Below are 24,055 nucleotides of genomic sequence, written 5' to 3'. Positions count from 1 at the left end.
TTTGGAATCCAGAACTGAGACTTTTAGGTCTTAGACTTTAAGCATTTAAAGTGTAAAACTTCCCTAAGACTTTTGTGACATTTGTGTGTGCCTGTATATATGTGTAGGTATATATGTTATACATACATGCATAAACATATATTCATATGAATGTAAATATATATATATATATATATATATATATATATATATATATATATACTCATATGTGTGTGTGTGTGTGTGTGTGTGTATAAATACCAGGTAATAGATATCACTTGAGTCTGAATTTTCTTACTTGCCCAGGCACCAATTCTGGGAAAATTTGGGGCAGAAAAAGTTATTCAACCATAGACTAGGGTTTTCTCATTTCTAGTGAGCATCGATTATAAGAAGTAACATGGAATTGATTAGAGTTAATATGATGCTCAGTGTGTTCTCATAATAATTCATATAGAAGCAACAGTGTAGCAAAATGACTCCTAGATTTGGAGGAATCAAAAGACCTATGCTCTGTCATTTACTGTGTGCCCTTGGTCAACTTTGATTGGGTCTTAGCTTCTTTGTCTGGAAAATAAGAAGGTTGGAATAACTGAAAGTTAACATTCTTTCCAATGCTAAATTTGTACCTTTTTACACATTAAGAGTGACAAATCACTTTTGTTTTTCCCACAATGAGTCTGTGAGGTTACAGGTTTTATTTTACCTATGTTGGAAATAGAAAAATTAATATAAGAAATGTTAAATGATTTGGTCAAAGAACCATGGCCAAATTAGAACCCAGGTCTTATGTCTCAGAATCAAATACTTTTTCATTACACAGTAATGGAATTATGAACATTGGAGAAGGGAGGAGATTATTGTTGAGGTATATGGAATTCTTAGAAAAAATTTCAAGCTGGATAGCTCCTAAGGAAGCATGAAAGACTTAAAAAAATAAACATTTTCTGTGAAACCCATTAGTTTATGGGGATGGTCAGGAAAAGCCATAGGTAGAACAATGTATTGGGTAGATGTTTTCTTTCTTCTTCCATTTTTACCATCCCATCCCAAGATACAAACCTCAAAACAGATTGGACGAGGGAGAATCCTCCCCATACTCTTTTCCTCTTTCAGGAATTCCTGACTCCTGCATCCACAACTACTATTATACTTTCTCTCTCTGTTTTATGTGTGGCAATGAACCCATATTAATACTTCTGCCTCTTTGTTTATTCTTAACAAAGAGGCTTGCTTTCATTTCAAATAATGTTGACTTTCCTATTTGACTGAAGTATCAATAATCTTTCCTTTTTTAAAAATTAAATTTATTTTTCTATTTTCCAATTACTTAATTCCATTTTCTTTCCCTCTTATCTGAAACAAAAAAGAAAAATTTGATTGTAACAAATATGAACTGTCAAACAAGACAAATTCTTACATTGGTCATATCCAAAACTTTATTTTCAATCTGCCTTGATTCACAGTATTTCTATTGGGAAAAGAATAACATTATTTATCATGAGTTCTCTGGAATCATGGTTGGTCATTGTATTGAACAGAATTTCTTTTTAAATAAATTTTATTATCCAAGACAAGAATTGCATTTCCACTTATTTACTGTATTGATAAAGTACAATGCTCTTCACTTCTCTCCTTCTGTACATTTTTAAAAATTCAGGATGTCCAGATTTACACAGTAGCTTAAATGTTACTTTTAAATTGCTACTGTCTTGGCTAAAAATTTGAGTCCTTCAATTTTTGCTTTTTTATTTACTGGTACATTTAATGGATCTCTTCAATGGTGGGTCCAGAAGAAACACTTCCCTATATAGGACTGCTCCACTCCTTGGAACCCACCAAGCATGCTTTTTGGCATGCCCCCTATTCTATGATACAGTTTAGTAATTATGGGATTGCAGATCTCCAATTCTTTCTGCTGATGATCAAATTCTTCCTTCTCAACAGTCTGGTTCCTATCCAGTCACCTGATTATTTCATTACATTTAAGGATCTTCTGTTTGTTTTCACTGCCAATTTTGCCTGACAGTTTTTTATCTTCTATGGTAGTCTTCATGTTGAAAGCTAAGATCCTGTTTCTTTACTTGCCATCTTCATCTTTATTATTTCTTAGCCTCCTGGACCATATGTTCAATGCCTCTTTTGTTTAGTTGACCTTTGTCATTAGTAATGGTAATATTATTCTCTTTGCCTGTGCTCTTATCCACAGCAGAAATATTGAGGATGTCATTCCCATAGATGTCAAATGTAACTTTAATCTGAGGAATACCCCAGGGTGCTGGAGAAAATTCTGTGTGCTCAAACTTGCCAAGTAGTTTGCTATTCTTTGAGATTGCTTTCTCAACTTCATAAACCTGAATAAGCACATCAGACTGGTTGTCTGAAAGGTGGTAGGGATAGTGGTATCACATTTGATCAGAATTGTCATAGATCCACCAGCAGTTTCAATTCCAAGGGAAAGAGGAGTGACATCCAACAGCAGCAAGTCCTGAACATTTTCAGATTTCTCTCCAGACAAAATGGTAGCCTGGGCAGCTGCACCACAGGCAACAAACTCATAAGGTTTGCTACTCTTGTTGAATTCCTTGTCATTGAAGAAGTCAAGCAAAATCTTTTGGATTTGGGGAATGCAAATGGAACTACCCACTTGTTGAGGCCTTTCCTACAGGGTACAATGTGCCATGGAAGAGATTAGTATTCAGCTATTTGAAACAGGTTTGGATGATTGATGTATAGAAGTCATTCTTCATTGAGGAAGTCAATCTCAATACTGGCCAGGGTACTGCAAGAGAGTGCATACTTTGCATGTTCACAAGCTATGAGCTGATGGCAAACAGCCCTTTTCTTTTCATGGATGTCTTTTTGTGGCTTCCACTTGAACTCAGTAATGAAATGTTTGGCCATATATTCGTCAAAGCCCCCCCACCCACCCAACTGGGTGTTCCTAGCTCTAATTTGACCTCAAAGATGCCATCTTCAATGGTAAGAATATAAACTTTAAAAATATCACCTCCACAGTTAAAAACCAACATATTTCTTTCAGGACCAGCTGTCCAAGGCCTAGGTACTAGCAGCTACAGTTGGCTTATCAGTAATTCAATGTATATTGAGACCAGTAATGGTTCTAGCATCTTTGGTGGTCTGTTATTGTTGGGGATCATTAATATAGACTGGTACTCTGAGTCTTTCCAAAGTAAGCTTCAACAATTTCTTTCATCTTGCTCAAAACCATAGAGGAAACTTCTGGATAAACATTTTTGCCCTCCCCTTCGTACTTCACTTAGACCTTAGGCCTGCCTACATCATTCACCGCCATTAAAGATGAATGCTTCATGTCTTATTACAACTGCATCATCAAATCTGTGACCAATCAGATGTTCAGCATCAAAAATTCTGTTGATGGTATTCATTGTAATTTGATTCTTTGCAACATCATCAATTAATGTTCTGTGTTGGTGAGAGTGATACAGATTGGAGTGGCGCTGTTTCCTTAGTCATTAGCAATAATCTCCACTTTCCCATATTAGAAAACTCCCACACAGGAATAAGTAGTGCCAAAATCAATGACAATTGCGGGTCTCTTCAACATCAAGTTGGTGGCCATAACTTACCACTGTAGAGGAAGAAGGGCCACTGCCACATTGAGTATGAACAGAATTCTTAAGTCTTTCAAAATTTATCTTTTCTAAAGTTGTAAACTAATAGGAGCTACGGTATTCAAATGAGAAGGAGTTGAACAAATTATGGTATGTGAATGTAAAGTAATACTACTTCTAAAATGACAAAGGGAATCATTTTAGACACTAAACATCTTTCAGAAAGAGCCTGTCTGATACAGTGGAAAGAATGAGACTGAAGTTTTTATTTTGGCACTAACTTATAGTAGCTTGTGACTACATATATATTTATGAAATTCAGTTTCCTCTTCTCCCAAACAGAAATAGAAATCTTATATTCCATAAAACAATCTTCTTTTAAGCAGGTACTACCTGAAGGTACTATGCTAGAAAATAAAGGAAAGACTGAAAGACTTGCCCTTAAGGAACAAGGTAGATATAATATGTTCAAAGATAATGCAAGACAAAGTAATTGGAGATAAGGTTAGGAGGAGGGGGTGATGCACTAACACCTACAGGGAACAGGAAAAGTCTCATATCAAAGGTGAACTCAAAACTGAATCTTGAAGAAAGACAGGGAATCTAAGAGAGAGGGAAAGTTTAGTCCCATTCCCTCAATTCTGGGTCCTAATTTGCCCAGATGGCCCCCAACTTCTTCTGTGCTCTCTATACTTGGATTATATGGTCCAGCCCTAGTGATTTTTTGAGAAGGAATTCTGAATTTAGGTCACTATATTTCCTGGCATAGACTCTCTACCTTCCAGGTACTTCTTTCAGGGAGATTTCTGGTTGGCACCCATCTTGTCCTGATAGTCTAAACAAAATCAAATACCACCAGAAATAACACAATGTCCTTAGTTAATAGGAAAATTTGAGAGTCATTTGAGAGCCATTTTACAAGACATAGTGATTGAGAAGAGTTAAAACTACATCAGATCAGGTACAAAACAGGAAGTCAAAAACCAGAATAGCTACAAAGAGTAGCAGTTAACAAGTCCAAATTTTCTTAATTTCTAGTTCTATGAGTCTTTTAGCTTCTGGGCTCAGGAATTGCCATTGGACTCTCTCCTTCATAGCATTAAGATTTAGAATTGAAAGAGATCTTAAAAGTCACTTATTCCCACTTCATTACTTTACCAAGGAAGAAACTGAAATCCAAAGAAGATATATGACTTGGCCAAGGTCAACGCAAGCATTCAATAGCTGAGTTGAGATTTGAACCTGTACTCTTTGACTCAAAATGTTGTGTCTTCCCCTTTACCACAGCTGTCTCAATACCCTCCCCTACCAAGTGATATTTTCCCTAACATTTATATTGCAATTTAAGGTCTTCAAAAGATCTTACATATTTTATCTCATTTGAACTCACAATATTCCAGAGTAGCAGTTATTATTAGTAGGTGCTATTATTGTCTTCATTTTTAACAAATGAGGAAACTGAGGCCAAGGGACATTAATTTGATTTGCCCAGGGTAGCATAGCTAGTTATTCTCTAAGATAGGATTTAAACTCAGATCTTTCTGACTTTTGAGTCCATGTTTCTACCCACCTCAACATTTAGTTACCTTCTGCACATTATACAGCCAGCTGGAAAAATCCTGTTCTTTCTTAGCCCTAAACTTCACACTGCAGAATCAGTCTTTCAGAGTTGGAAAAGACCACAGAGGTTATCTAGTTCAACATGACAAGAATCCCCTTTACACCATCCCTGAAAGGTGTTCATCTGACCTTTGCCAGAAAACCTTTCTGGAGGGAACAATCACTCCCTCCTAAGGTGACCCAGATCACTTCTGGATGTATTTCCTTACATTGAACCAGAATCTGCCTCTGTATTATGTCTCAATTTCTAACCAAAGTTTAATTTTATTAGATTTTATACTAATTGAGTCACTTTAAGAACCAAAGGAGTGGGAGATCAAAGTCTTTCAAGGAAAGCTTTATCCAAATCAATTGTCTCTCAACATTGCTCCTTTTTCTTCCAAGACTTAATCTCCAACTCTGAGTCTGGAACTAACTTGGTGATACAGAGTTTCTTTTTGGGACTTCTCTTTATGCTTTGAGCTTCTCACTTTTTTAATAATACTTTTGACTCACATCTTCCTCTTGCTGTGTCCACATCATTATCTTGGTAATCAGTTCCCCTTCCCACTTTCAGAACATTAAGCTTCTGAAGAGTTAGAGATATCAGTGAGATATCTTTTATGCTGCTTCGATCTGGACCTAGCTGTGAAACTCCAGTGCCCTCAATTAATTTCACGGAGTCAGGAAGACCTGAGTTCAGATATAACCACAGACACTTAATAATTACCTAGCTATGTGACCTTGAGCAAGCCACTTAACCCCATTGCCTTGCAATTAATAAATAAACAAATAAACAAACAAGCAAACAAATAAATAAATAAGTAAAACCTCTTTTAGTTGACTGTTTTGATTCCAGATTATTCTATAATCTCAGAATTGAAAGGGAAACCTTGAAGGCAAGGACTAACAATTTTGTCTTCATAATATTAGCACCTAGCATTATGTCTTGCACCTAGGTGAAGCAGTAGATAGAGCACCAGTCCTAGAGTCAGGAAGAACTGAGTTCAAATCTGCCCTAAGACACTTAATAACTGTGTGACCTTGGACAAGTCACTTAACCCTGATTATGTCATATCCAAAAGCCATTTCCAGGCATCCTGACTCATACTTGGCCACTGAATCCAAATGACTCTTGGAGGAAAAAGTGAGGCTGATGATGACTTAGCACAGCACCCCTTCACTCAAATCTATTTCACCTATTTGTCATGGTAACACCTCCCTCATGGTATGGTCTTCTTCAAGAACCAAGGACAAGCATCATCATCATGCCTTACAAACAGTAGGTACTTAATAAATGTTTGCTGAATTTAAATGGAACTGATCACAATTAATATAGATCAAGAAATTATATCTGAAGAAGAAATCCTCACTACAATATTCCATGCAAATATCCATTTGAGCAGAGACTGAATACGTCCAGGGATAGGATATCTAGTCCATTCCATTTTCAAACAGTTCTAATAATTAGAAATTAGAAAGATTTTCCTTATATGAAATAAAATCTGAACTCTTGAAATTTCTGCCCATTGCTCCTAGTTCTGACCTCAACTGCATTGTTATCATCTTCCTGAATTTAAGTCCATGCAAATCTGCGTCTATAAGACAGTGAACTTTTAAAAATAATCTTAAATCTACATTTAAAAAGACCAAGAATAAGAGTGACTATGGATCTGTCTGCACATTTGCCTATGATATAGTATAAAATCCTGTCTCAGACATTTAATAATTACCTAGCTGTGTGACCTTGGGAAAGTCACTTAACCCCATTGCCTTACAAAAAAAAATATATGGTATAGTATGGTCACTTTCATATTCAGCATAGCATAGAACAGAAAGAGAGCTAGGTTTGAAATCTAAATAATACAGATTCAAATCCTGACTTTTCCACATGCATGACATGGGATAAGTCAATTACTTTCCCTGGGCTTTGGTTCATTTACAAGTAAAAAAGTGGGTAGAATGATCTCAAAGGTCCCTTCTAATTTTATTTATTTTTTTTTTGCAAGGCAATGGGGTTAAGTGGCTTGCCCAAGACCACACAGCTAGGTAATTATTAAGTGTCTGAGGCTGGATTTGAACTCAGGTACTCCTGACTCTAGTGCTGGTGCTCTATCTACTGCACCACCTAGCTGCCCCTCTAATTTTAAATCAATTACTTCATCATAATACTAGCTAAAATTAGTTAGCATTTACTTAACACTTTAAGTTCTGAAAAGTGCTGAATATATAATCTCACTTGATCCACTCAATAATCCCATGAAATAGGTCTTGTTATTATTCCCACTTTATGTATAAAGAAACTGAAATTGGTAGGGCTGGCTGACATCCCCAGAACTACACAGGTTATAAATAACTGAGATGCAGTTGAACTCAAGCCTTTCTGATTCCAAGAAAATGTTCTTAACAATTGAACTGCCTGGTTACTTAAAAAGCAAGGCATTTTCCAAAACTTACTAAGTCACAAAAAAGGTAGGAAATATATCTTTCTCATCTGAACCAGAAATTGTTTGCTCCCTTAAACTGCAATGAAATAACATTCGATTTACAGTGCAGAGTTTCTTAAGATGGACTCCATAAGCTTATTTTATATTCATATTTATATGTATGTATGTATATATGTATATATATATGTGTGTGTGTGTGTGTGTTGTGGGTATGTATATATACATGTTTTTATATTTATGTATGTGTAACCATATTTCAATATAATTGGTTTCCTTTATAATCACATTTTTTTGCCCTTAAGAAAATTATTCTGAGATGAGGTTCATAGGCTTCATCAGATGAACAAAGTGATATGTGATATACACAAACATATTTAAATAAAGACACTTAAGAATCCCTACAGCAGTCAAGTTACTAGAGATCATTTTAACACTAACTTTGAGAACTTGGGCAAGTCATTTTTCCTCATTGAGCCTCAATTTCCTACTTTGTAAAATAATGAGTGAAATTAATGTCACCAAAGGTTTCTTTAAACTCTTCAGATCAATGACTAATGTTTTCAATCTAGTTAATGTAGCTATCATAAGTCAACTAACACATACTATGCTTAGCAAAAGCTCCTATGTGTAGTGAAGATTTTTGCTTTCTTGCCCTTCTTTGTTATATTAGAAGGTAGGATTCAGAGATTGAGAGGAGTAAATTGGAAAGCAACTGCAGTATTTTAAAAAAAAACAAAAGGCATCAATAAAGCTTTCTTTTATTCTTTTTAAGAGCAATTTATCAAAAATATCTGTTTTAATATAGCCTTGTGATGTAGTCTTACCTAAGCAACCTAACAGAGGATGAAGTCACAGAGCAGTGATGTCCCAGGCTTCTTCTCCATGGTGTTTCTGCTGTCTCTAAAGGGAAGAGGGTAGGGTGAAGATGGAACACATTCAAAGAATCCATTGTCTGATCTGTTCCTTCTCCTCTCCCCCACCCCCACCCTACCTTCCCTGTCCTCCTACCAGGCTAAGGAAGATGTTTTGGCCACATTGCCCTTCTAGTCAAACTAATGTGATTATATGGCCAATGGAGACAGGAAATGACCGATAGTCACAACTGGTGATATAAAAAGGGTGAGCAAGAGCCACAAGAATTTGGTTTGCTGTAGGAACAGTTTAGACAAATGATTTTTCCAAAACAAATTGAGTGATGCAGTTTACAGAAAAGCTTTTCAGGGAAACTCTGCTGAATTACACCCTAAACACTCAGAATTCCCAATTAACTGAAATCCATAGGTTCTGAGGGATTTAGAATTGCTTTATTCGATCTCCTCATGTTATAGATACTGAAGCAGGTTCAAAGAGGGAAAGTCATTTTCTCACACAAGTGACAAGTAAGGACTCTTATGCGCAGGCTTCCTTCTTCAAACACCCTTCTCTTCAGTACTCCACTTTGTAAAGAAATAGAAATATAGGGGCACCTAGATGACACCGGCCCTGGAATCAGGAGTAGCTGGGTTCAAATCTAGTCTCAGACACTTAATAATTACCTAGCTGTGTGGCCTTGGGCAAGCCACTTAACCCCAATGCCTTGCAAAAAAAAAAAATCATAAAAAAAAAAAGAATTGAATTCAGATCCTGCCTCAAACACTTATTAGCAGTGACCCTGTATAAATCATTTAACTTCTTTCAACCTCAGTTTCCTCATCTGTAAAATGAGATCATTGATCTAAATGACCTCTAAATTCCCTTTCAGCTCTAAACCTAATCCTATAAAGTTCCCAGTATAAAGCAAATACAGAACAGAGGCCTTCTGATTCTTCCTTCAAGAATTAATATCCTATTGGGGCGGCTAGGTGGTGTAGTGGATAAAGCACGGGCCCTGGAGTCGGGAATACCTGGGTTCAAATTCGGTCTCAGACACTTAATAATTACCTAGCTGTGTGGCCTTGGGCAAGCCACTTAACCCCTTTTGCCTTGCAAAAGAAAAAGAAATAGAAATATTACAATCATATAGAGGAATTAGTAGGGGAATTGGGAGTAAAGAGAAAATTTGGCAGGATTCTTCTACACTTTGGAGGCCTCCATGGTAAAGGAAATGAGGTGCACAACTATATTGATATAATGTTTTGTTATTACAAAGTATTATACATGCATTGTGATATTCATTACTACTATATGAATAAAGTACTATTGATATTAACATATCCATTTTTACAGTCAAGGAAACTGAGACCTGAGAGGTTCATTTAGCATTGAAAAGATATTTAAGGGGGCCCTAGGTGGGCCAGTGGATACAGAACTGCCCTGGAGTCAGGAGGATTTGAATTCAAATGTGACCTCAGACACTTGACACAGTAGCTGTGTGACCTTGGCCAAATCACTTAACCTCATTGCTCCCCCCCCCAAAAAAGAAAGAAAAACATTTAAGCCTTTATGCATATTCCCTAGTACTGGGGAAAATATAGATATCTCACATCTATATAGTAGTTTAAAGTTTAAAAATCCCTCTGCTCCAGATAGCCCTGTGAGATAGAATATACATATATTAGTCCTATTTTGTAGATGAGAAAAATGAAACTCAGAAAGGTCAAGTGATTTATCTGGGCTAATAAGTGTCACAGGTAAGATTTGAAAACAGGTATCCTGACTCCAAGACCATTCTAAATACCACAATAGTGTCACATTGGGAGGTTAATGCATCAAGTTAAGAGTCTTGAACAAGATCACATGATTGGCAAAGTTGGGACTTGTACCTAGGATTTTGGATTAAAATTTAGCCATCTTTTGTGTGAAATTGTTAGGTCCTTGATCAACTCAATTCCATTTTTCCATTCAATTAAACTTTTATTAAATATCTGAAACTTGCTTTTCTTAGTATCTCCAATGCTTAGCAGAGTCCCTATTTTATGTGCTTAATAAATAACTGTTGACTTGACTTTCTATGTGCCCTTGGGCAAGATATAACCCTTTTGGTGGTAAGCTTACTTATCATTAAAACAGCATGTTAAACTAAATGACCTCTTAGATTCCTTCCTCTTCTAAATCTATGATCCTAAGAGCTTATGACCTACTATGTACTTTGCTAGGTGCTGAGAGAGATATACAATTGTGCCCAGAGAAGGTCCTTGATCTCATTGCCAAGTCCATTTAGGGAACAGCGAGTATAAACTACGAATAACAATGAACCTGATTGATTCTCTTCTCTTCCCTGAGTCCTTGATAAATTGCTAAATGTTTTTTTCTCCTTTCTTTACCACCCTGTGAAGAGATGCAGATATGGGAGAGGAGAAAGTAATTTAAAAAAAGAGAGAAATGAAAACTTAATTCTTGGGAAATCAATTCAATATAAACATTTATTGAGGTCAACAATGTACAAGGCATAATTCTAGGAATTATGGAAACTAAATGAAAATGACACATTCCCTGCCCTCATAAAGAGGATGAGACCCTGGACTCAAGGAACTATACTTATGGGAAAAGGGAAGGAAGTGCGAGAAGGTAAGGATAGGACTCTGGTGTGAGACAAATCTTTATCCTTTGAAGGAGAATTCAATTTTTTAAAAAATCTTCCAGTTATTTGGATAATTTTAAAACACTGAGATAGGGCTTCTGCTATTGGCCAAAGTTTTATAGGCAGTTTCCCCAGCTCCCTTCACTTCCTGACAAAGAAGAGATGCAAAAGATTAGATCAATGGCAGCCATGATTGAATATGTCTAGTTTCTCAAGGTGATAGCATCCTTTTCTCTTGGATTCTCTCCCTCCCTGGGATTCAGGGATATATGTCTCTTCTAGGTCTCTTCCTCCTCACCTGAACACTCCATTTTCTTTCCTGGCTGATTCATCTTCCAAGTCACACTCACTAATTATGAATGTCATTTAAGGCTCCTGCTATGATATCCCTCTCCTTGGTGACCTCATCAGGTTTCATGAATTAATAATCATCTCTTATAATATACTCCTAGATCAATATATCCAGTTCCAGAGAAAAAGTTGATAAATAGAAGTATGTATAGAAAGATTTCATATATATATATATATATATATATATATTTACATATATATGTATTTACATATATATGTATATTTGTGTCTGTAGCTTTCTCCAGGGTGGGGGAGGAGAAAAAAGGAATTTACATGGTAATGTTATATATTTAAAAGGAATAGTAAGGTACATTATAATAGATTTGCAGTTTCATGTACAATCATCACTTATATTATGCTTGTTTATTATATAAATTGTTTATTATATAAATGTTTGTTTATTCTATAAATTTAAAACAAAATAAATAAAAATCATATATTTATATGTGTGTATTCATATATATATTTGCATATGTTTATACATAGAAACATATGCATACATACACATAGAAAGGAAGATAGATGATAGATAGATAGATAGATAGATAGATAGATAGATAGATAGATAGATAGATGATAGATAGATAGATCTAAATTTGTTGCTATGCATCAGGTCCTCTTCACCACAACTTGTTAGACATATTGAATGGGATTACATTAGGCATCCCAAAGTCGAAATATTCAAATAGAATTCATTGTCATTTTCTCAATTTTCTAATACTGTCAAGGATACCACTAACCTTCTTGTCATACAGGTTCACCACCTTAGTACCATCCTTCATGTGCTCTCTCTCTCTACATATCCAACCAGTTAACAAATCTTTACATTTCTCATTCTACAATATTTCTTGTATATGTCCCATTCTCTCCACTTAAATAGCCATCACCCTAATTCAAGTTCTTATCACCTCTCTAAAAAATTGCAGTGGGCTTCTGATTGATTTTCATCTCTCCCCATTTCCATTCCATTCTCTACAAAGCTGATTTTCCTAAAACACAAATCTAACCACATCTAATCCCCAACTTAATAAACTCAAGTGAATACCTATTACCTCTGTGATCAAAGATAACCTCTCCTATTTGGAAATCAAAACTCTTCACAACCTAACTGTATCCTTCCTTGACAATCTACTTAGATATTATGCCCCTTCACACATTAATTCAGCCCTATTGGTCCATTTGTTCCTTAAACATGATACTCCATCTCCAGTCCCCATGCCTTTGTAATGTCTGTTCCTCATGCTTGAAATGTAATTCCCTTCACACCATTATGTTCTGGAATCTCTTATTCACTTCAACCTCAGTTCAAAGAATATTCCCTCCCCAGGTTACCCTGCATTAATTTTGTATACAGGCATACCTCATTTTATTACATTTAATTCCACTTCACAGATACTGCATTTTGTTTTGCTTTCAATAAGTCGAAGGTTTGTGGCAACCCTGTGTGAATCTGTTGAGATCATTTTTCTTTTTTTTTTTTTCTTTTTTTTTTTTTTTTTTTTAGTTTTTGCAAGGCAAATGGGGTTAAGTGGCTTGCCCAAGGCCACACAGCTAGGTAATTATTAAGTGTCTGAGACCAGATTTGAACCCAGGTACTCCTGACTCCAAGGCTGGTTCTTTATCCACTATGCCACCTAGCCGCCCCGAGATCATTTTTCCAAGAGCATATGCTCACATTGTGTCTCAGTGTCACATTTTGGTAATTTTTGTAATATTTCAAGTTTTCTATTTTTATTATATCTGTTATGGTAATCTATAGTCAATAGTCTTTGATGTTATTTTTATAATTGTTTCAGGTCCTACAAACTGCACTTATATAAAACAGAGAATTTAATCAATATATGCATTTGGACTATTCCTCCTCCCTAGCTTTCCTTTCTCACCCTCTCACCTCAAGCTCCCTACTTCCTTAAGCACAATATTAAAATAGGGCTACAATGGTCACTAAGTAAGTATTCAAGTGAAAGAGCCAACTGATGAGGTAAAATTCAGTGTTATTGTAAAAAATTGCCACAACCCCTTTCAGCAGTCCAGAAAGCTAGCACACCTGTACTAGACTGGCTATGGACTAGATTATCCCCATCCAGAGAAAGAAAAACAAAACAAAGCACACACACATACACACACACACACACACACACACACACAGCAACAACCCTTCAGAATCTGATGAACTCTATACAAATTATATATATATATATCTTTCCCTTAATCCTAATTCTTTATACCAAAAATTACTAATCTATAAATATGTTTATCAGAATATGTATATACAATTCTAACCTGCCTGTTCACCACTGAGGGGAGGCGGGTGGGAAGGGAGGATGGAAGGAAATTTTGTAACTTAAAAATATACATATGCATGTGGATGAAAACAAATAATTTTTTTAAAAAAGAAGGTCTCAGGCTACAATCTGAGAATGCTAAATATCTAGTACTAGATTTGAAATGTGTATAGCAACAGAAACGATTTAATCTTCTTAATATTAAGATTTTATGCATGTTCAAAAAAGAAATTGCTGCAACCACCCAACTTTCAGCAAACACCATCTTGAGCAGCAAAAAAAATGTTTCACTGAAAGCTCAGATGAAAACTAACAATTTTAGTAATAACATATTTTTAATTAAAGTTTGTACCCATACTTAATACCCTGCACTATAGTATAAATATGACTTTTATATGCACTGAGAAACCAAAAAATTCATATGACTTGCTTTATTGCAATATCCACTTTATTGCTGTGGTCTGGAACAGAATCCTTAAAATTTCTGAAGTATGCCTGTATTCAGTATGAATACTCTTGTACATATATGTTTCCTTCATTAGACTGTAAGATCCATGAGGGTAAGGATTATTTCACTTTTGCCTTTGTATGCCCAAAACTTCGAGCAGTGTCTTAGAATACAGCAAGTACTCAAGTAATGTTTGTTGACAGATTATCTTTGGAAGGAATTGTGTCCATTTGCATGGATAATTTCTGGTCTGTGAACATAGAGATAGAGAGAAAGACATAATTGCCCACATATTTTTAAAAATAAAACCATTCTTTTTATATTAAATACATACTTTGGAAAAATCCTAGCATGTGGTCAAACTCTCTTCTCGCTAAGATCCCTTGGGTCCCTGTTTCCTTGGCGGGGTTTGTCTCTTTCAGTGTTGCAGGCTCTCTTAATCTAGGATATGACTTCGGATTGGATTTTTACTCTGCTCTGTGGCCCATATGTGTCCCACCCTGAATACTGGGTCTGCATCCTATTGGTGTAGAGTAGACTAATTAGTTCTGTTTTATTTTTGCATATGGAATGACAGAATGAAAATGAATGCAAAACAACATGCAAATTATCTAAATCCTGATATTGGGTAAAAACAGGATTGTAGTACTGAGGTTAATAGCAATGCTTTTTTAACAATGAATCTAAACAATGAACATTGAAAGACAAAGGATACCTAGTGCTTTTTGTTTCATTGTTTCTGTTGTTTTTTGTTTCTTTTTTCTGGAGCATTTAGACTTTTTTTTTTAATATCCAAGTTTGTTCTCCTTGACACAATGAAAAAGGGGGAAAAAAATGCCCCTGGAATACTTAGGTCTGGTTAAGTGATAAAAGACTTTTTCTGGAAAGGAGAGAGCTGGACGTTCATCAGAGGTAGCAGTTTGGATAAAACTGCCCAGAGGCTGTCAAGAATAGCAGTTGAGGGGCGGCTAGGTGGCGTAGTGTATAAAGCACTGGCCTTGGAGTCAGGAATACCTGGGTTCAAATCCGGTCTCAGACACTTAATTACCTAGCTGTGTGGCCTTGGGCAAGCCACTTAATCCCATTTGCCTTGCAAAAACCTTAAAAAAAAAAAAAAGAATAGCAGTCAAGATGTCCAGCAACAACAATTAAAAAAGACTAACAGTAAAGTCATGATTTCAGTTCCATATGCACAACTATACAAAGTATGAATAATCAATGAAGTGAACTTAGAGATCCTCATAAAACTCTCTAAAGCTTTTAAGTTTGGGCTGATCTACATTGTAACACCAGGTTTCTTGAGGTTCCTTACATTTCACATCCCAGCTCCCCAACTTTGCACTATTAGCCTGTGTCTGTAATTCACTTCTTCATCTCAATCTGGTTTAACTGACTTCCTTGGAGATAGCTGAAATTCTGACTTCAGATGAAATCCTTTTCCCATGTTTCCCTACCTCCCTGCCAATGCCTTCCCATTGAAGTTGCCTCTACTTTTGCTATATATAGATCTAAAGCTTTAGATATATACCACATATGTTGCTTGTGTATTTTTTTTTGTATATCGTCTCCTTTAATAGTATTTATGCTTCTTGAAAACAGGAATTGTGCTATTTTATCTTTCATTGTTTACCCAGAGTTGATCAGAGTGCATGGCAAATGGGAGGAAAATTTGTCCTCATAGGTACTGCTGAGATTTGGTGGAATAGGACTCATGACTAGAAACTGCCTCTGGAAGTGATTATCTGAAAGGAACAGAAGAGGTCAAAGGTAGGAGTTTGAATGGCAGAGTATGCACTATATATATACATATACATATATATATATATATATATTAAGAAAATCTACTTGTATGAGGCATTCTCAAAATACAATGGAAGGTATTTGGATGAAGATCAGGAGTCAAATAAAGAGATCTCATATGAGCACAGAAAGATTTAAAAGGTGAGAAGTTCAGGAAACTGGATGTGAATCTGACATTTATACTTATGTATATGCATATATATATATATATATATATATATATATATATGTCATAGTGAAAGGGGACTTAACTGAATTTCTATTCTCTGTCTCTGTTGTGTCTTGGTGTTATATCTCTCTCTTTCTCCTCTTTGTCTATCTTTCTTTCCCCCAAGTAAATAATGTCTGACCTTCAAAATGATAATTTCATCCTTCAAAAACCAGAGAAACTAATCAAGAGAATTCTATTAAGGATCTGTCTAACCAACCAAAAGAATTGATTGTCAGGGTGGAAATGGTGGTAGCAGAGGGAAGTAACTATTTCATCTTGAAATTGGTAAGGAGAGGAAAACCAGGAACAGACTGACTAGCACTCTAGGGTAGGGGATGCATATTTCAAAGACTGCAGAGGAATAAAAACCAATAGGCAGGTCAGCCCAGGAGGAATAAGACATTCTCTCACTTAAGAGTTCTATACACAGAAACAGATGTAATTTCAAATGGAAGGAAAGGGGGCATTAACCTAGGAGACTAAGGACATATTGATCAATTTTAATATTTTAAAGATGTGTACAAAAGATGGAAGCAAGAGCAGGTAAAGGACGATGAAAACAAAAATATGACAGGGTCCTGTAAAAATAATAAAAGGAATGCTGAAGCCTGGAATGAATTGGATTGAACTAAGGGGAAAGAAACTGATTTTTATTTAATGCTATTTAAAGAAAAAAGAGGAGAATGAGGCTGACCTGATGTTCTGGATGAATGAGATGGTGATGACTTTTATTTTGCTTCTATTTTCTCTATTTCCCTCATGTGCAAAAGAAAAAAGAATGACTAGTAGAGATTTGACATCAAAGGTAAGTAGGAAGATAGAAAGTAAACACTCAGATCCTTAAAAAGTTATTTGCCAAGCCTAGATGATTATGTCAAGATAATCAAAAGTATATCAAAGTTGAGATGGCATTTTTCTAAGATCATGAAAAAATAGGAAATGTATTATATTTTCCAGACAAAAGTGAATTTCAAAGTAGGAAAAAAGAATGGAATTGAAAAATAGAAGGCAATACTTTTAACCTTGGTTCCCAGCCAAATTCTAGAACATGTTAATAAAAATGTCATTAGTGAGTTGTTTGCCCTTTAGAAAACAAGCTACTTGAGGACAGGGGCACTTTTGTCCTGGAATCAAGGTATCTTACATACAGGTGATATATAATAAATATATATACATATATATAAATATAATAATAAATGTATAAATCTAGACAAATAAAAATTTATTCCAAAGCCCTAGCAAGGTTACATCAAGAACAAGTCTTGACAGACTAAACTCTTTCTTATGATAGTTGTTAGACTAGTAGATTTATATTTTATCAAAATATTTAGCAAGATGTCATGTTCTTTTTGCAGATTAGATGGAGTGTTACAGTCTAGACAGCAATATTATTAAGTGCATCATATAAAAAAAAAGTAGCACCTCAGCTGCCCAGAACTGCATCTGTAATGCAGATGAACTGGATATTTTAAGAATTACCATCTAACATCTTTTATTAGGACTAAAGAAAATAATATCTAATCTCCCTCCTCAACCCTCTACCACCATATCTAATTATTTCTCTAGAGACATATTTGATCCATGATATGTCCAAAGCTGAGTGATACTGAGCTGTGTGATAATTCTACTCCTCTATTGTCTAATCAATCAACCCAAGTGCTTAGTCTGAGGATAAAAAGACAAAAAAACTAACATGGGACAAATGTGATGGTCACTATCTTTAGTCTGAAAGGCAAGGAAGTGATAGATTAAAAAAAAATTCCATGTGACAGACATCAAGATAACAAGTCCAATCCCAGCTCAGACATTTCCCTAGTGCTCAACCTCTGGGCAAGTTCTGAAAATTTTCTCTTGTTTCTTTCCCCTGTAAAATAGAAGTGATGATAATATCTATCCTACCTGGTTCATATGGCTGTTGGGTGAAGAGCTCAGTAGAAATGTTAGTTTTTCATTAACATGCCATTTTAGTCATTGCTTAGAACCCCTGGAGTGTGAGGGAAAAGATCAACGTCATCTGTCAGACCAGTAAACACCCATAACAACAAAAATGGAATGAAATCCAGCTTCAAGTTCTATGAGCCCAAAGAAACTGGGCACTGAATGTCCAAGTTTCTCTGTTGCAATTCCAAAAGGCAGCCACAAAGGCTGACGTCTGTTATAAAGCTTAGCCTGCACCCCCACTCCACTCTCAGCCTCCCTGTGAGGGGACAGTGGGTGTACTGTTTGCTCTCCAGTGTTTTCTCAGAACGACCAGCCATCTTTCCCTTAGAGTTGAAAGTCAGAGCATTCCGACCATATGGCAAGGGTCCTCATGCTCAGCAACTGGAGCCCACTCACCCCCAGCACAAAATAAATAAGTGGCTGTTGTTGAAACAACCTGCTCACCCACCCATGCAAGCATGAGCTCACAAATGCACATCCTGAAACTCAAATTCTATTCCTAGACTGTTTCCAAAATATTAGTGGTTGGGTCAGGAGGATTGTTTCATGAGCATTAAAAAGTAGCCAGACCATTTCTAAAAGACTCTGTGTTCTCCAAGCACATAGTATAGTGACTATGTTTAAGTCTATCCTGAGCCAAATTTCAGGGCTCAGGCCAACTGACTTGTCCACACCGGACCCTTAGCCCTCTGAGAGATTAGGGAATTGTCTAAGGTATAGATCCTTTCCCTACTTTGGGGAGCAGGAAAAAGTCACATCCTTAGCATCCAAAGCTAGATTTTACTCCTAGCTCTGTTCTATGGCCAGGTCACACAGTGACCTTGGACAGGTTATTTTTAGAACCCCTCCTTTAACAGTATGGGATAGAATGGATTATTTAAGCTCAGTTACTTTCTATGAGTGACTCTGTTAGGTTACTACCAACAAGATTCCAACCCAGGTTGGAATCCTAACTCAGGGTCCAATTCTCTTTCCATTAAACCATGATGCTTCTCTCAGACCAAACTTATGATATAGTTCAGGCTGTTAATGATTTGGGAAAAAAGGACTGATATAGTGATTCTAAAATTTGCCCAAAGTCAGGACCATTCAATGATGGGACCAAGATTAAAACCAAGTAAAATTCATATGCACAGGGTGTCTAGGACTTAACACCATGTCCAGAAGTTATAGATCTTTCTCTGACACCCAAGAGTACTGAACCAACTTAAGCCTCTCAGAGTCCCATGGCATTATATCTCCCTCCCTCTGGTGCCAGGAGAATAGCTCCAGGTATTCCACCAGGCCTGTGGCCGCATTTTAGTTGGGATAACTGAGACCAGAGATGGATCAATAAGGGCATCAATATCAAAAGCAGATAGGTTCACTACGACCGTCACCCCTTAGGGTCCATCATAATAACTCTATAGGACTCTTCCTTAGTTCTTATCATTCACTTTCCTTCCCTTCTACTGTGCTTTCTAGAAGCTCCTTCAATTAGTAGCAAACTCTCATCCCAGGGCTATTCCTCTCTCATTCCTATCATATTCTGATGTTTGCTATTCCAGTCTTCTCCTCAAGATACCATGTCTTTTGGCATATTCTCTAAGTTTGACTCCTCCCACATTTCATTGTCATATAAGATCATGCTCTCCTCTACCACTTTTAATTACCACCATCACTAGAACTACCTGTTGCTCTTTACAATCCATTCCATTCTGTTCAGATTCTTGTTGCTATCTCCTATGCACCCCTAGGTCACTAACTTGTCCTCTGTACCCCAATTATCACTGCCCAACTTCTGCTCCCTTTGAACTAGTGCCTTCTGATGTCTTCCCTCAGTCTTTATTTCAACAATCTAGTTCAGCTACACATAGAGTCAGCCTTATACCAAGACCCTGTCTTTCCCCAAGAAAACTGAATTTGGCCCAGGTGGCAGAATTTCTTATTAATCATAAGCTCACATTTATTTGCAAAACATTATATATATACATATATACATATGGATAGACATATACATGTATTTGTACATATATATGTGCATATATACATGTACAAAACACATGTTTATGCGTATCAGTAGATGCATATATATTATATATTATATATATACATATATATATATATAAATATATATATACACACACACACATTTGTTCTTTACTATCCAATAAAGTAAGAGCTATGGCTAGGAAAAATGAGACTAAGAGAGTTTAAATGACTAGCCCAAGGTCACACAGTACATAAGCATATGAGACAAGATTCAAACTCAAGTAACAATAGCTAATGGAAGCTATTATTTATTTATTTAATGCTTTAAGTTGCAAAGTGATTTTAGATATTAAAATAACTAACATTTATGTAGAACTTATGTGCTTGACACTATGCTAAATACTTTACAGCTATTCTTCTTTGGTACTTACAACAATTCTGGGAGATAAGTGATGGTATTATTCCTACTTTACAGATGAGGAAACTGAGGCAAACAGGGCTAAATGATTGACTCGACACCAAACATCTAGTAAATGTCTGAAGTCAGCTCTATGCAGGTCTCCCTAATTCCAGACCCAGTACTCTATGCTCATAATAACCCTGGGGGATAGGTGCTATTATTATTATTTTGCAGATGAGCAGACTAAATTCCCAAGACGTCTGAATACAGGTCTTCCTGACTACTGATACAACCACACTGCCTATTATGCCATCCAGTTGCCTAATTACAGTTCTGAATTCAATTGCCCAACTCCTAGTCCAAGTCTCTTTCCACCAGTCAAGCTCTTTTAAAACAAGCTCTTGCCAGAAAGGAGTTAGAGAAAAGTCATATTCTCTTATCCCCCTCCCCCCCTTCTTCCCACTACCACCATCTTCCTTCCTCCTCCCAACCCCAATCTTTAGGCAGGATGAACACAATGGAGGGACCATTACTGCTTCTGCTGTTTTATAACAAAAGACCCTCAGTTTTCCTCACCCCATTCAGAAAGCTCAGATGCTTTTCTGAAAGGAAATCACAAGGAAGAGGATTGATTTGGCAGAGGCAACAGAGCCTGTTATGCCTTAGTTTGACATTAAAAAAAAAAAGAAAGAAAGAAAAAGAAAAATTGTAAATCACCTTTTTCCCAAGAGGAAAGAATGACTTGCACTGGCTTTGATGACTGATGTTGAAAATTACTACTTTGAATCTTCACAGATCACACCTACTGTGCCCCAGCACTCTGCTAAGTGCTGTGGGCCATACAATAGCAGTTAAAGATGGAATGTCCACATCAATTCATCATCCTTTAACATTTTTACAAGATTAAAAAAGGCAGAGGGAAAGAAACAAGCAAACAAACAAACAACACTGGGTCAAACCTTCTCCCCAACCTTAACCTCAGTTCTAAGTAGCCAGAGGTTTCCTGGATGTGGTCTATGTGGAATAGTGGGGAACAGCCCTGAACTCACCATCAGCAGTCCTAAACTGGAGTCCCACTTTCTTCATCTTTGAAATGGGGACAATAAAGCATGCACTTCTTAGCCCACAAGCAAAGAGAATCTCAGTAGAGACTACAGTTCTTTGTGAGCTGGAAAGTCCACAATATACTCCATTTTTTCTATTTGTAACTAATAAAGGATTTTGGAGGTACCTAATGTCATCTGTAAATCAGAAGTGTTAACAGGAACCCATCCTCTCAGGGTAATATAGATCAAATGAGACTGTATATAAAGCAATTTTAAAATCTTAAAGGGATATATAAATATCACTATTATTATTATTAATAGGGTACCAAAATGCCATTCTAATAATCTACCTGGCTAGGGTTCAGAACTACTCAAAATACTGCTCTAAGCTACCACTCAACTGAATCTTTCACTTTAAGTTTCATGTCATATTAAGAATAGCAACAGTTTATTTAAAAGAGGAGATATGATATCAGATTAACATCAACCGACTAACTGCAAAAAAATCTATCAAATGAAATCACATTCCCAAGGCATATTTCCCATGCTCTCTCCCTATTCTTGATCCTCAGGTAATTCTGATGATGAGTTCTGAGCCTCCAACTGAACAACTGAAGGAGACCCATTCTCATGTAACATCTGACAAAAGGACAGAGGTGCATTGGTCTGTCCCAGGTCTTCAGATCTCTCACTGTCAAGAACAGGAAAGTATCAATAATATAAATGCCCCAGCAAGATGGGTTATAGCTCAAAAGTCATTCTATCTTTTTCCTGCTATATGCTGCAGTTCTATGATCTATTGTTTATTCCATTTCCCATCAATATCTCTTCTTGGCTTCTATAAAATGTTCCATTCTGTGTACCCCTTGCTGACTGCTGTCTCTTCCCTATCCATCCCTTGCTTTTCAGTTTCCTTTTGCATGTTGTCTCCCACCCACTTTTCATTGGATTGTTAGTTGTTTGAAGGGAAAGATTGTCTCTCTTTTTCTTTTTAGTATACCCAGTACTTAGTACAGAATTCAATCAAATTGAATTGATGTCTTCATCAGTATTTTTTTGTGCCTTCATCTTCTCTTGCAAGATTTAATTGAATGAGCTAGTCATATATGTAAGAATGCCAGATCTGTGAACTTTTTAAAAAATATTTTGATAACTTCATTTCAATATAATTGAATTTCGTTCTAGTCATATTGTAGTTGATGGATTTGAAATATTTTTCCTGAGAAGAGGTCCAAATGCTCACTACAGAGGTCCATGAAACAAAAATGGTTAGTTCAGAAAAAGCTAAAGTCCTGTTCTTCAGGGGCATACATTTTCCCTCTGCCATACGAATTTTTCTGCTTATGAGTCCTTGTGTCTTCCAATCCTTTCCCATGGAATATCCTTCCCACTGCTTTCCTTTCTATTCAATTTCCCCCACCCTTTAGGGACAAAATAAAAGCCATGATACTTTGGCCATTATAGTTCAATTTGATTTCCTTCTCTGAATTCCTGAACATAGCATATGTGTGTAATTTTTTTAATCTGAACTTGTGATTTCATCAGTATTATGTAATTCTCAGTATGGAACTTCCACCAATACAAAGAGGCAATTTATAATTTTTGACCTTAGTGAGTTTCCTGTGGCACCTAGAGATTAAGTGATTGGTCTCTAGTCTCATAGCCAAAAGGTGTCAGAGATGAGGTTTGAACCTAGACCTTCATAACTCCAAGAGAAACACTCTGCAATATACTTCCTCTCATTCATTCAAATGAAACAGGGGCCTAGTGCCCTCTCATCCTGAGCCACCTCAAGGTGAATATAATGATGGACTGGCCAGGAAGCCCAATCCTTATGAGTATATACAAAGTACAGGACTGATGATATTCCCATTTGAACTTTGAAACATAAGTAGATGTTCTAAAATTAGTTTTAGGCTGCTAATCACCTGGTAGATGGAGGAGTCTCTCTGGTTGGTGGTTGGAATTAGGATTGCATTTAAAAGACAATAGTAAAGATAGTCCTTTCTCCTAGTTGAATTTCTTCCAGTCTAGAATCATTTTGGTGATAATGCAAAAAAAAAAAAGTAAAAGAGAGGCTTTGGTTCTTCCCAGATAAGACCAATATGTGGCTTGAACTTCAAAACTTACTTTTTGGAGGCTAGTTTTTCCTTGATTTTTGGTCTTAGCATTTTTTTAGGTTCCTAGGATGAAGGAGATCGGAGGTTGAGACCTCATGAATTTTGAAAAGACAGGAGAGTGAGCCACTAGGAAGTCTAAGAGTAAAGCCTATACCATTTTTTGCAGGTGGTACAACTCTGAAGCTTTGAGAATCAAGACTTTACCTTTAGGACCCAGTCCAGATTATTGTTATTATTTATCCTTTGTTCTTAAAGAGGACCAATGACATTTGGAGGGCACTTGATTTGCAAGTGAATTAGATTTAAGTGAGGAGGTGCTGTGCAAAGTAATCTGCATCACTCATCCCCCCAGAGTCATCAGA

General features: G+C 36.3%; 1 long non-coding RNA gene across 2 annotated transcripts in view; it reads right to left on the bottom strand.

Moving 5' to 3' along the window:
* LOC141503172 (uncharacterized) overlaps nt 1-24,055 on the bottom strand; it is a 137,792-nt gene that overhangs the window by 85,650 nt on the left and 28,087 nt on the right. For both annotated transcript variants that reach the window (XR_012472777.1, XR_012472778.1), the window contains exon 5: nt 8,446-8,521. This is a non-coding gene — a long non-coding RNA (uncharacterized LOC141503172). The remainder of the gene's footprint in view (nt 1-8,445; nt 8,522-24,055) is intronic.

This window comes from Macrotis lagotis, chromosome X (assembly GCF_037893015.1).
Source record: "Macrotis lagotis isolate mMagLag1 chromosome X, bilby.v1.9.chrom.fasta, whole genome shotgun sequence".
NCBI lineage: Eukaryota > Metazoa > Chordata > Mammalia > Peramelemorphia > Peramelidae > Macrotis > Macrotis lagotis.
The sequence above is the reverse complement of the archived record's forward strand: the minus strand, read 5'-3'. Positions and strand labels throughout refer to the sequence as shown.